The sequence below is a fragment of the Dermacentor albipictus genome, chromosome 10, assembly GCF_038994185.2.
Source record: "Dermacentor albipictus isolate Rhodes 1998 colony chromosome 10, USDA_Dalb.pri_finalv2, whole genome shotgun sequence".
Classification (NCBI taxonomy): Eukaryota; Metazoa; Arthropoda; class Arachnida; order Ixodida; family Ixodidae; genus Dermacentor; species Dermacentor albipictus.
Genome location: NC_091830.1, coordinates 444,643 through 457,095, shown reverse-complemented (window position 1 = coordinate 457,095; position 12,453 = coordinate 444,643). Strand labels below are relative to the sequence as shown.

At 44.2% G+C, this 12,453-nt stretch overlaps 1 protein-coding gene and 1 pseudogene across 4 annotated transcripts in view; both read left to right on the top strand.

Moving 5' to 3' along the window:
* Patr-1 (Protein associated with topo II related - 1) overlaps positions 1-12,453 on the top strand; it is a 312,386-nt gene that overhangs the window by 49,659 nt on the left and 250,274 nt on the right. The gene's annotated exons all lie outside the window — the stretch shown is intronic.
* LOC139050527 (piggyBac transposable element-derived protein 4-like) lies at positions 6,876-8,261 on the top strand (annotated as a pseudogene).

The following is a 12,453-nucleotide window of genomic DNA, read 5'->3' as shown; positions in this document are numbered from 1 at the left end:
GTCTGAAATTTCTGATGCCAGAACCCTTCGGCGTCCGATCTTCAGGACTTTTTGCCATGACTCTAGGTCCGAAATGGCATTAATCAATGCCACCACTGCCGCCGTTTTTATTACTTTGCCGCCTCGATATTTGCACGCAGATCTGCTGGCAACCGTAGCCACCACCGCGATAAACGCTAGGCCTAGCTGCTTCGACGTTCGCTATTGAGCTTATTGCCGTTTGGTGCTGGGTTTTTCATTGAACGAATTCGCCACTATCAGCAATATTACTGACTCCGTCTTTGTGTTTCTCGCGATTGCCTTTGAAGCTCGGAAAGCACTAGGCGTTGCATTATGCTGGTTCCCAAAAGTCGGCTTCGCCTCAATTACTGAAAGTTACGTGGTGAAGCATAGCAACCGTGCGAAGGGGCAATTGTCACGGGACACAGTATCTATTCCTTAATTATACACGCGTCCACTCGCCATCTCCTGTCACAGTACACGCACTGATAAGCTTAATAAGTGCACTGGTAGCCCTTTTTGACATGCCTGTGGTGATTTTGAGCCCTTAACGGCTGTAAAAGACGTGCATTCATTTTTTTTTCGAACTGCCCGATTTTTTGGACGTTTTCGCGTCGCCTAGGAGTAAAAAAATCAGACGGTGATTGTACGACTAACGAAGAGGATGTTTCGAATGGTGCGCAGGGTGAACGCGTGGTGGAAGTAGGATGAGAACAGAAAGGACCTACACATTGAGGAATAAACAAGTAAGGAAGCTTCTTTCAAGGAGCTTGAGCTTTTAAAAAGTTTCGGCTGACGCCTAGATGCAGGTGTCCCTCATCCAAACCAAAATAAACTCTTAAAAGCAGTGAAACAGAACGTTGAGGCATTTTCTGCAGGTTGAGAGTATGTCAGGACAGTTGAGGTTGACACACCAGCTGTTGAGAGAGAATCTCACTTGTGAATAAGTTCAGGCTTCATACCAATGAGCTTGCTATCAGTTGATGAAAATAGCTCATATCCCGTGCAGTAACAGCGTCCACATTTGTGGAAATGACCTATTTATGCCATATCTGTGCAGTCATAGCAAGGAATAGAACACTAGCATTAATCTTAAAGCAAATTGAACGTTGCGATAACCTAAATTACTTGCATTTTGCTTCTGAGGGATATGCATCGTTACAGAGTACCACTTTGGTGCAGGAACCAGCATGTTTTACGGGATGTTGAGTTGGGACATGTCGGTAGCAATCTTGAATATATATATATATATATATATATATATATATATATATATATATATATATATATATATATATTCTTGAAATGCTTGAGGCCAGTGAATAACCAATGCATGTAATTTGAGCAGAGGATTTAATCTTTTTTATGAAGAAATATAGCATGACCGACTTTACGATATTCAAATTAAGTTGCTCTAGAATTATAGTGTCTCATAAAATGCTCAGAGTCGTTCTACCACCTTGATTTGCTTTCAGTGGAATTTCAAGCACCATCTATGTTTCACACATGTATCGGCAGATAGTAATAATTCGCGACTGAAAGAAATATTCGAAAACATTTGTTTCTGTATGCATCTCCTTTTTATTCGTATTTGCGAATGTTTGAGTCGATTTGCAATTTTACCATTTTTTTCAAGTATATTTTATTTGCTCCACATTTTACTTACCCCTTCCAATTCTGATTTCCTTTTCAATAAAATAAATGCTGCTCCTTTCTATTTAAACTGGATTAAGTAAATTTTTTTTTATTTTTTAGAATGTTTACTTGAAAGTGGCAGCATCGGGCGACATGGTGTCAGCCTGTCCCGACACAAAAAAAATCTGTGTCACTCAAGGAATTTTGCAAAGGTACTCAGGGAAAACCTGGAAGACTCGGGGAATTTGGAAACGCCAACTTGATAGTCACCCTGTACTCCTCTCTATCTTTAATGCCATGTGCACAGCTGTGTACATTCAGTCTGCTTGGGAAGAAGCAATTGTAATTCCGATACTTAAACAAGGCAAGGACTCAACTTTAGCAAGCAGTTACAGACCAATAGCGCTGACAAGTTGTCTGTGCAAGCTCTATGAAAAAGTGAACTGGTGCCTAATCCATTTTTTAGTAAACAAAGTACTAGATCCTCATCAATGTCACTTCAGAGTAGGGAGGTCGACAACGGACCACCTTGTCCACATTGAAGCATACATTAGAGATGCCTTCATACACAAGCAGTTCTTTCTTTCGGTATTTCTTGATTTGCAAAAGCATATGACACAACATAGTGCTACGGCATTTTTAGAGATCTTTCCGCTATGGGTGTAGGTGGCAACATGCTAAATACAATAGAGATACCTGTGAAACCATACCTTACGTGTAAGGGTGGGCCATGCTTTGCCCATGTTTTTACCCAAGAGACTGGTGTTCCTCATGGCAGTGTTCTTAGTTGTACACTCTCCATTGTGAAAATGAATTTTTTGTGAACGGCCATTTCCCATACTATGTTCTATTCTGTGTACGTAGATGACATACAGATTAGTTTTAAGTCATGTAATATTGCAAGTGCAGCTTGGAATAAACAGATTATCCAAATGAGCAGATAAAAATGGTTTTATATGGTATGTACTTGCGTACTCTTTACAAACAAGAGAGGCATAACACCAATCCGAAGTATTGAAATCAATAGAGATGCGCTATCTGTGAGCAGTGAGCATACGTTTCTAGGAAACATTTTAGATTCTAAACTCGCATTTATTTCTCATCTGAAGCATCTGAGGACAAAATGCCTGACGACAATGAACCTTTTAAAACGTTTGTCGGTGCACAGCATGGGGCAGTGATTGAAAGTGCCTCCTCAACTTATGTAACAGTCTTGTCTGCTCATGCCTTGATTATGGAGCTCTAATTTACGATTCCACAACGCCAAATGCACTAAAAATCCTCAACTCCATTCACCATCTGTGTATCAGTCTCGTGACCGATGGTTTCAGGACAAGTCCGATCCAGACCCTCTACGCAGAGACGAATCGGTGGTCACTTCATAAGCAGCAATCTTATACCAGTTTTACAAATTTTCTGAAAGTACACATGAACATAAAACATCCTTTTTATTCAACCATAAACGATATGACTGCTTCCACACTTTTCCATAACTGACTTGCGTTGAGAAAGCCATTCCATTTGCTTGTAAGTAACCTTAATGAGGAAATGAGTGTTCCAGTGCTTGAATATTGTCTTAAGGCTCCAGCGAAACTGTTGCCATAGTGGCAGTGGCAGCTTATAGAGTGTGACAAATCATTTGTAAAGGTCACTAAACATGCGCCAGAGGCACATATTAGAATGCATTTCCTGGAACTTCAGTCTAAGTACTCGTGCTCTAAGTACTCGTGGACAGAGATTTACATAGACGCTTTTAAATCACCGGGGTGTCTTATGCTGCCTTTGGTGTCTTATGCTGCCGTCGGTCCATCCTTTTCAGGATGCGATATATTGCACCCATAAATGAGTATCTTCACAACTGACGCCTATGCACTATTGATGGCAGTGAAGCATATGAGGAAATCAAAACTTCAAAAAGCAATCATATTTACAGACTCCCAAAGCATTGTGAAAGTTGTGAAGTCACTCTACAAGCACAAAAATCCTATACTCATTGATCTCTACTCCGTTTTGTGTAGAGCATATATATCTAACCAGCATGTCTATATGTGCTGGGTGCCTGGTTATAGAAGCATCGAGGGTAATATGCTAACAGACCAATGGCCACATCAGTTACATAGCACGCTACTAATCTTACAGCTGTCATCCCTGCAACAGATTTGTCACATTTTTTGCAAAAGAAGCTGCAAAGCCACTGTCAACGCTTGTGGAATGCTGAAACAAATGTGGTATGTGGTATTTGTTTGCTCGTGTCCTTGCCTTATTTGCGCTGTTCAACCTCATTTCTAAATAATAAGCTTCACTTGATTAAGCCACAGTTAGGTTTCTGGTGCTCCACAACGAAAACACGCCGAGCTGATGTCCTATTCTTTCATCTCAGAATAGGACACACATATGGCGCCCATATGAAATCAAGAGTGCTAGGCATAAATTTTAAGAGACAGAAAGAGAGTGGTCTAGATCAGAGAACAAACTGGTATAGACAATATTTGAATTGACACTAAGAGAAAAAAATGGCGCTGGGCAAGTCATGTAATGCGCAGATTAGATAACCGTTGGACCATTAGGGTGGCAGAATGGGTTCCAAGAGAAGGAAAGTGCCCTAGAGGACGACAGAAGACTAGGTGGTGCGACGAAATTAGGAAATTTGCGGGTGCTAGTTAAAATCGGTTGGTGCAGGACAGGGGTAATAGGAAATCGTAGGAAGAGGCCTTCGTCCTACAGTGGACATAAAATAGGATGATGGTGATGATGCACACACTTTTTTACCAACTGGTGGTGCACCACCAACCTGTGGTAGATATGGTGAGAGGCTGACCATCCTCCACGTCCTCCTGGAGTGTCAGGAAGCTGAAACAGAGAAAAACATTTTCTTCTAGCATACCGCTTTCATGTCCCTCTACATCCCATTATGTTTCTTAGTGAAGCACCGTTTTAACCCGAAAGCAGCCCTAGGTTTCAGAAACTATCCTGTCTTACATGTTATTAGCCCTATAAATTCGCAGCGCGTCCTCTCTCCGGAAGGTACCGCTGCAACAGTAGTTTTGTATAGCATGTACGTACCTCCAGGCCCTTGTGTTTCAAACGCTCTGTTTAGGCAGTAGTGCTTCTTGCCAATTTTGTATCTGACATATTTTGTTTATCAAATCATTCTTTTGCATTGCATTTATCATGATCTTAGTAAACTTCATTAGTCATTGCCACAATCTTATTGCATGTAGTTTTTACACACTGTACAGCAACTATTTTCAGGCCCCTTTACAGCCGTGTCTCATCTACATCTCAGAATCCATCACTCCATTGCGAGCCACTTACACTGGCATGGCGTCCTTGGCCATACCTGGTCTTTCCGCCACTAAACAATACACATTCATTCATACTGTAATTTGTAGGGCTGATAAAACTATGAAACTTACATGTGTAGTACTTTGCTATCCCTTATCAATGCTTTGCTGTTTGAACTAAACTGGGACTTCTTTGTCTCAGAAAGAAAGAGTATTTATATCTTTTGACACTTCAGGACTTTTACTCAAGAAGAAAGAGTATTTGTATCTTTTGACACTTCAGTGCTTAATTTTTGGTTACCATCTGTTGATGGCTGTAGGCACTATGCATGGTCAACCATGGCGTCCAAGATCCAAACAGGTGTTGCCCCAGGCATCGAATGAAGGGGGGGGGGGGGGGTGGGGGCAGGTAGGAGGCTAGATAACCTATACAAACTGTTTCTTTTTTAGTCCACTAGTGAAATAATAGACATCTCTTGACCAAATTGCCATCCCCATGATGTATATTTCCCTTTTTGTCTATATACACCTGGGAGGCGGTGTTTTCTATTTAATCTGAAAAAACCTATTTTTTAGAAATTCCGTTTTTAATAAAAAAGGTCAGTACTGTTTTTAAATGTCTATTTTTCAACGTATAAGGACATTTTCAAACTTGTTGCCAAGGCCAGTGACGACATTGAAGTTTTTGAAACAATGTTTAGGGAGTACATGAATTATGCAGCATCTATAAAGTCGGGACCAAATGTCTTTTGACACTCACAATTTATTAAAATGCCAGGATTAGCCTCCATAGCCCTTCACCTCGCCAAATTGTAAATTTTAACGCGACAGCGTTAAGGAGCTCGTGTCGCAGAAAAGCCGGTGTCGGCGTCGTCGGCGTTGGCCGTGAGCGATAAATCCCAGCAGGCACTTCATGGATAAAAAACAGCTTGCAAGATGGGCTGGGTAGGAATCGAACCAGGGTCTCCGGAGTGTGAGATGGACACGCTACCACTCAGCCACGAGTTCGATGCTTCAAAGCGGTACAAAAGCGTCTCTAGTGAATGCGGTGTTGCCTTAGAAACGAGTTGTTTCTAAGGCTCAGGCGTGCGTCGCTTGCTCAGGCGCACATTTCGTTGCCGCGCCGAACGCGGCGCTGTTCGACGCTCACCGCGTCCGATGCGGGGCGCGTAGTGGCTGCGCCGTAGCCCACTGTCTTACACCCCTTCACGGGTCGACGGGAACGCTGTCGTGTTCCACTCTTGAAGGCGAAGCTTAACTCTTTTGCTACCGCGCCTATTCAGATCGATCAATTTGATCAACGCATTTCAAGTTCAAATTCTCGCGCTCTTGCGCGGCTTGCGAGCACCTAGCGCCATCTAGGTTAGAAAGTGGGAAGCACTCAACAATTTCCGCTATGTTTTGTTGGTTTTTTGCTTTCCGGTTTGTCTCCGCGCGCCGCAAAAAGTTTCGGATTGTCCGACGAGCGCGTCGATCATGGCTTCGTCATCGCGCACAGACGCTCCTAAAAGACGTCGTGTTTCTCGCCAATCGAGCGCTTCTGTAGCTGATTTTGCGGATGTAATCAGTAGTAGTGAGCCTGAAGAAGATGTGGAGACATCAGAATTCAGCACCGATGACGAGGATGCATCAAATCAAGCCGGAACATCCAGCGGGTGAGTTTCAGTTCTATGTGCGGCGCACATAGCGATTACTAATATATAGTTATGGGCAGTGGAGCATGTACTCATAGCTATATTATGTATTTTCAGGGTCTCAACGTCATACGGACACGATTCCCTGCCCGCAGCTGTAAAGCGCGTGCAGTTTTTTCTGAGAAGAAACCCGAGGGTCGAAGTTGGCGGCGCGCTCCGGAGTAATGCACGGCACTTCATACGGGCCATCGATGTCTTCCAACTATTTTTCACAGCAGAGCTGATAAATGCTATCTGCGAAAACGCCAACAAATATGCGTGGATGCATATTTTAGAGACGCAGACTTACGCAGAAAAGGACGGCTCTTGTAGAAATTTCAATCCGGGTGAAATAATGCAATGCATTGGAATACTCATATACATGGGAATTGTGGAATTGCCTCGCCTCCATCTATACTGGAATACATCGAAATTGTTTTCGGGCTTCATTCCTCAGAAGATTATGCCCAGGAGTCGATTTTTTTCGTTCCTTGGTTTTCTTAGTGTCATGGACCCGGAGAAGACTGACCCTGTCCGCGATGGCAAGCTGCACAGGATCGCAGATTTACTGCGGCATGTGAACGACGTGTCAGGGCAGCTTTTCCAGCCATATCGAAATTTGTGCGTCGACGAAAGAATGGTCAAATCAAAAGGACGATTGGGAATTCGGCAGTATATGCGTGACAAGGGGGTCAAGTGGGGGTACAAGCTATGGGTCCTCGCTGACTCAAGAACAGGCTACACTGTTCAATTCAGTGTTTACACCGGGAAGCGAGAAACACCCAGCTCAAAGGGACTGGCTTATGACGTTGTAACCCGCCTTTGTGATGCCTATTTGGATCAAGGCTACATTGTCTACCTTGACAACTTCTACACGTCCACCTCCCTCTTTGAACATCTCCTTGAAAGGAAGACTCTCTCCTGCGGAACAACGCGCAAAGATCGTCGTGGATTTCCCTCCCAGTTGAAAGACTCCACTTGGGAGAAAAAAGCAACTCGAGGTGACATTCGCTGGCTGCGGTGCCGTGATGTGCTGTACTTGCAGTGGAAAGACAAGCGCGCTGTAAACATGATAAGCACAGCACACACTGCCAACAATCACGTCACTGCAATGTGAAAAGTGAAGAGAGGAGACCAATGGTCAAAGCTCCCCATCAGGAAGCCACTTTTGATAGAAGACTATAATAAGGGCATGCTTGGTGTTGACAAATCCGATCAACTCATTGCTTCCTATAATGTCTTGATGAAGTGTGTCAGGTGGTGGAAGACACTGTTCTTCCACTGCATTGACATTGCTGTCGTCAACAGCTTCATCATTTTCCAGGAACACAGGGAGCATCACCCCGAGATAGAGGAGCTCTCCAGAAAGGCTGGCTTTGACCAGCTTTCATTTCGAATTGAGCTGGTAAACCAGATTTTTGGGTTGGACGACAGACCTAGTCACCCTCCACCTCCTCCAAAGAAGTCTGAGCACAAGCCCCAGGTGCAAAAAAAGCGCCGTAACTGCAAGCTTTGCTATGAAAAAACCAAAGTAGAGATGAAGACGGCAGTTTTTTGCGAGCCATGCGGTGTGCATCTCTGTTTCATCCCGACGAGGGACTGCTTTGGTGAATGGCATGCCACTCGACCACGCCAACTTTTTTTTTTGTGGAAAGAACAGTTTTTTTGAAAAACTTTCTGAAACTTGTGTTATTTCTTTAGAACATACAAGGCTACAAAACGTATATCTTCAATTTTTTTTACCCCTGATATTTTTAAAGTTGTGCACCTTTTTCCAGCAGAGGGATGTGCTGTATAAATTTTTACTTTATAAACATTTTTTCATTAATTTGTGTAATAAATACATATGCAATATTTACGTTATTGAATAGTAAATTCCCTTAGCTACATGTTGATACCAAACAATGTAAATAAGGCATTCGTGCATAGCCGCCAAAAAATATTTCCTTCTACCTAGTAAAAACTGCCCTTTTTCCCCTGGTAGCGAAAGAGTTAAGCGTCCTCCAATTTTTTAATTGTAGATTTTGAAAGAGCTTCTTCAGAGATCAGAGTTGTAAACAAAGAACGGGCCCGAATCAATGAAGAGAGTAAATTGTGTGTTTTCTACACTCATTTCAAGTCAAAGGTGGCCTCATTTGAAATAATTTTGGGTGAGAGCTAGTCGATATATGCTTTGCTCATACTTCTTCGCGGGCTTGTTCTTGTTCTGTACCAGTGGCTTCTGACAAATCAGTGTTATTTATTGTAGTTCTTATAATTAAATTTGGACACTTCTTACTTCACGCAACCTGAAAAAAATGCCAATCATTCAGGCTCCCTAATAACAAAATCAATTGAAGACCGGACATATGATAATGGACCAAATAAAGACGACGAAATAATCTTAGAATCTCGAAAACATTAAATTTTATTTATACATCTACAGAAACATATCGAAGTGTTTTTATTGCTAATGAAAGAAGCAAACATTGGCTTTCAAAATAAAAATAGGAAAATGTATGCATTTTGAAAGACTAAAACGTCATAACGGTGCACTTTATTTACAACCGTCTAGGCTTTTTGCTGTAGCACTGCACTGCTTTTGCGATAAAATTATTAAAAACATGTTGGTCAGCATTAATAGCATCTCGCGCATCAGGTACCTCCAGACCTTCGATAGTTTTTCTCATCAGCTCATTCACATGGTTGTGAAGAAGACGGCTTCTTTCTGACGACAAAACCCTGTAGAGGGCCGAAAACGAGCGCTCAACAGTGGCTGTTGTGATCGGCAGCAGCAGGAGATGGCGGAAGACGTCTCGCAGGCTGGGGAACATGGCGGCATGGTGAGGCTGAACAAGCGGAGATGATAAAAATGCAATGGATGTCTAATCTTCTTGAAGTCGCCTGAAAATGTTCCGCTTTGCGTCAAAGTTACTTCCGATTTCTTCATTGTATCGCAGACCGACTGCTGGAAGAACTGCTTTCTGGTCTACAACTTGTTTCTTTTGCAACACGCACGCGTAAAAACACTGCAGCACTGTAGAGCAGTCTACAAGTCGTTGTTGGGGATGCGTGAGAATCAGTTCCTTGTACTTGGTTAGCTGGAATGCTAACCTTCTCTGGTCTTCGCGCGTTAACGATTGAATGTGAGTGCCACTTTTCTCTAGGTCCTGCATTGATGCGTGTACATCTTCAGCACTCCTTCGACCACAAGTTCCACAATCACCTCATTTGTTGCCTTGGCAAGAGGACAAAGGTCTACTGCAGTCGTAGAAGTCTTCTGAATGGTGCTGTTCAAAGACGCCAATGGCTTGAACAGACGATCTACAAAAGAAATAATTTCAATCATTTTCTCTGACCGCAACTGCAGCAGTAGCCTGCCAGCTTCACTGCTCATGTCACCACCATCTTGATAAATGCTTTCTAAGGCCACCAGTAAAGACTGAAGTAGCCTCAGGATCACAGACATTGACCGCTCGTGGGAGAAACAGCTAATTTTTCTCTGTTGCACTAGCTTCAGCTTCAATCCTAGGGGCATCCTTAATATCTTCAAGAATGCCCGGTGCTTGGGGCATTTGCTAAAAAAGGAGAGTATGATCAGTGATCACGTGGACGTCGGTGATCACGTCAGGTGATCAGTGAGCACGTGGACGACATGCTTCAGTGAGGCATCATTCGACCTTCCAGTAGCCCGTGGGCATCACCGGTAGTCCTCATCACAAAAAAAGATGGTTCCATTCGGTTCTGCATCAATTATCGCCGTCCTAATAAGATAATGCGAAAAGACGTCTACCCTCTACCGTGCATTGACGACACTCTGGACAGCTTGCAAGGTGGTGAATTCTTCTCTTCGTTGGATTTACGCTCTGGCTACTGGCAGGTCCCAATGTCAGCAGTTGATCGCCTTAAAACTGCATTCATTACTCTAGATGGTTTATACAAATTTAATGTGATGCCAGTTGGCCTATGCGCGCGCGCCTGCTACGTTTGAACGAATGATGGACAATATGCGCGGCCTAAAATAGAGCATGTGTTTGTGCTACCTCGACGACATCGTTGTGTTCGCCCCTGATTTCAGCACGCATCTTTTTTGCCTTAGGCAAGTGTTGACATCATTGACCAATGCAGGCCTTCAACTGAACCTGAAAAAGTGCCAATTTGCCGCGCGCAAGCTTATGATTCTAGGTCCCGTCGTATCACAAGACGGCATTTGCCCCGACCCATCAAAACTTCGCGCTTTGGCAGAGTTTCTGAAACGTAAGACACTCAAAGAACTCCGCACCTTCATTGGCCTCTGTTCTTACTTCAGACGCTTTGTTTGCAATTTTGCCTCCATTATATCACCTCTGACACAACTCTTAAGTGGCGCCAACAACCTATCCTCCTGGTCTCCTGCACGCGACACCACGTTCATGACCTTACGCCGTCTCCTGACGTCTCCGCCTATACTGTGACACTACAACCCCACCGTCCCAACAGAAGTGCATACCGCTGCCAGTGGTATTGACCTTGGCGCTGTCCTTGCGCAGCGCAAGCCTAGCTACTCCAAGTACATCGTTGGTTACGCAACTCGTGCGCTGACCAAAGCGTAACGCAATTACAGCGCCACAGAAAAAGCATGCCTGGCCATCGTTTAGGCATTCCGGAAGTTTCGCCCTTATTTATACGGCAGGCCTTTCAATGTGGTTACTGACCATCACGTCCTTTGTTAGTCATCCTCTTTAAAAGACTCGTCTGGATGCCTTGCCCGCTGGGCTCTGCACATTCAAGAATACGACATACACGTCATATAGCACTCGGGTTGCAAGCACACTGACGCTGACGCTCTGTCCCGTTCTCTGCTGCCAGCCAACACGGCCTCCCTCTTCACCATTAAGGCGGTATCCTCGGTCGACATTGACACCTTCGCATCAGAACAGCGCAAGGATCTTTGGGTGGCCTTTCTTTTGGATCTCCTTTTTGGTTAGCCTGCATCTCCCACTCCCTGTGTCGCCAGGCTGTCCATTTTGCTGTCCGGGATAACCTCTTGTATCGACGCAACTACCAGCCCGATGGTCGCTAGTGGCTCCTGGTTATCCCTAGGACTTTGCAAACCGACATGTTCGCGTCTTTTCATATTGACCCACAATGTGCACTCGCAGGCGTTTTGAAGACGTATGAGGGCCTGCGGCAATGTTACTACTGGCGAGGAATGTTTACTTTTGCCCAAAAATTTGTCCGCTTGTGCCCGCTATGCCAACGACGCAAATCTCTGCCTCATCTGGCCCACGGTTTATTACAGCCGCTTCGGTGCCCTGCTCATGCCTTCGACCATGTGGGAATTCACCTGTACGAACCGCTACTGCTAATAATCGCTGGAAAACGATAGATTATTGTCACCGTTGATCACCTTACCTGCCATGCTGAAACCACTGCTCTACCTGCAGCGACCGCCAGTGACGTTGCATCCTTTCTGCTCCATCGTTGCATTCTTCATCATGGCCCACCTCGGGAGCTGCTGAGTGATAGAGGCCATGTGTTTCTGTCGCAGGTGGTTGAAGCCCTGCTTGTTCAATGCCGTATGGTTCACCAGACCACCACGGCGTACCATCCTCAAACTAACAGGCTTACGGAGGGTTTCAATAGCACCCTTGGTAATATGCTCGCCATGTATGTTTCATCAGGGCATACAACCTGGGACATCATCCTCCCATTTGTCACGTAAGCATATAACACAGCTACACAAAGTACTACAGGATTTTCTCCATACTTTCTTCTCTACGGTCGTAATCCTTCCCATACCATTGATATGGTTTTGCCTTATACACCAGACACGTCAGAGTGTGCTCCCGTTTCAGCCGTCACCCGATACGCTGAGGAATGCCATCAATTAGCCCGAAAGT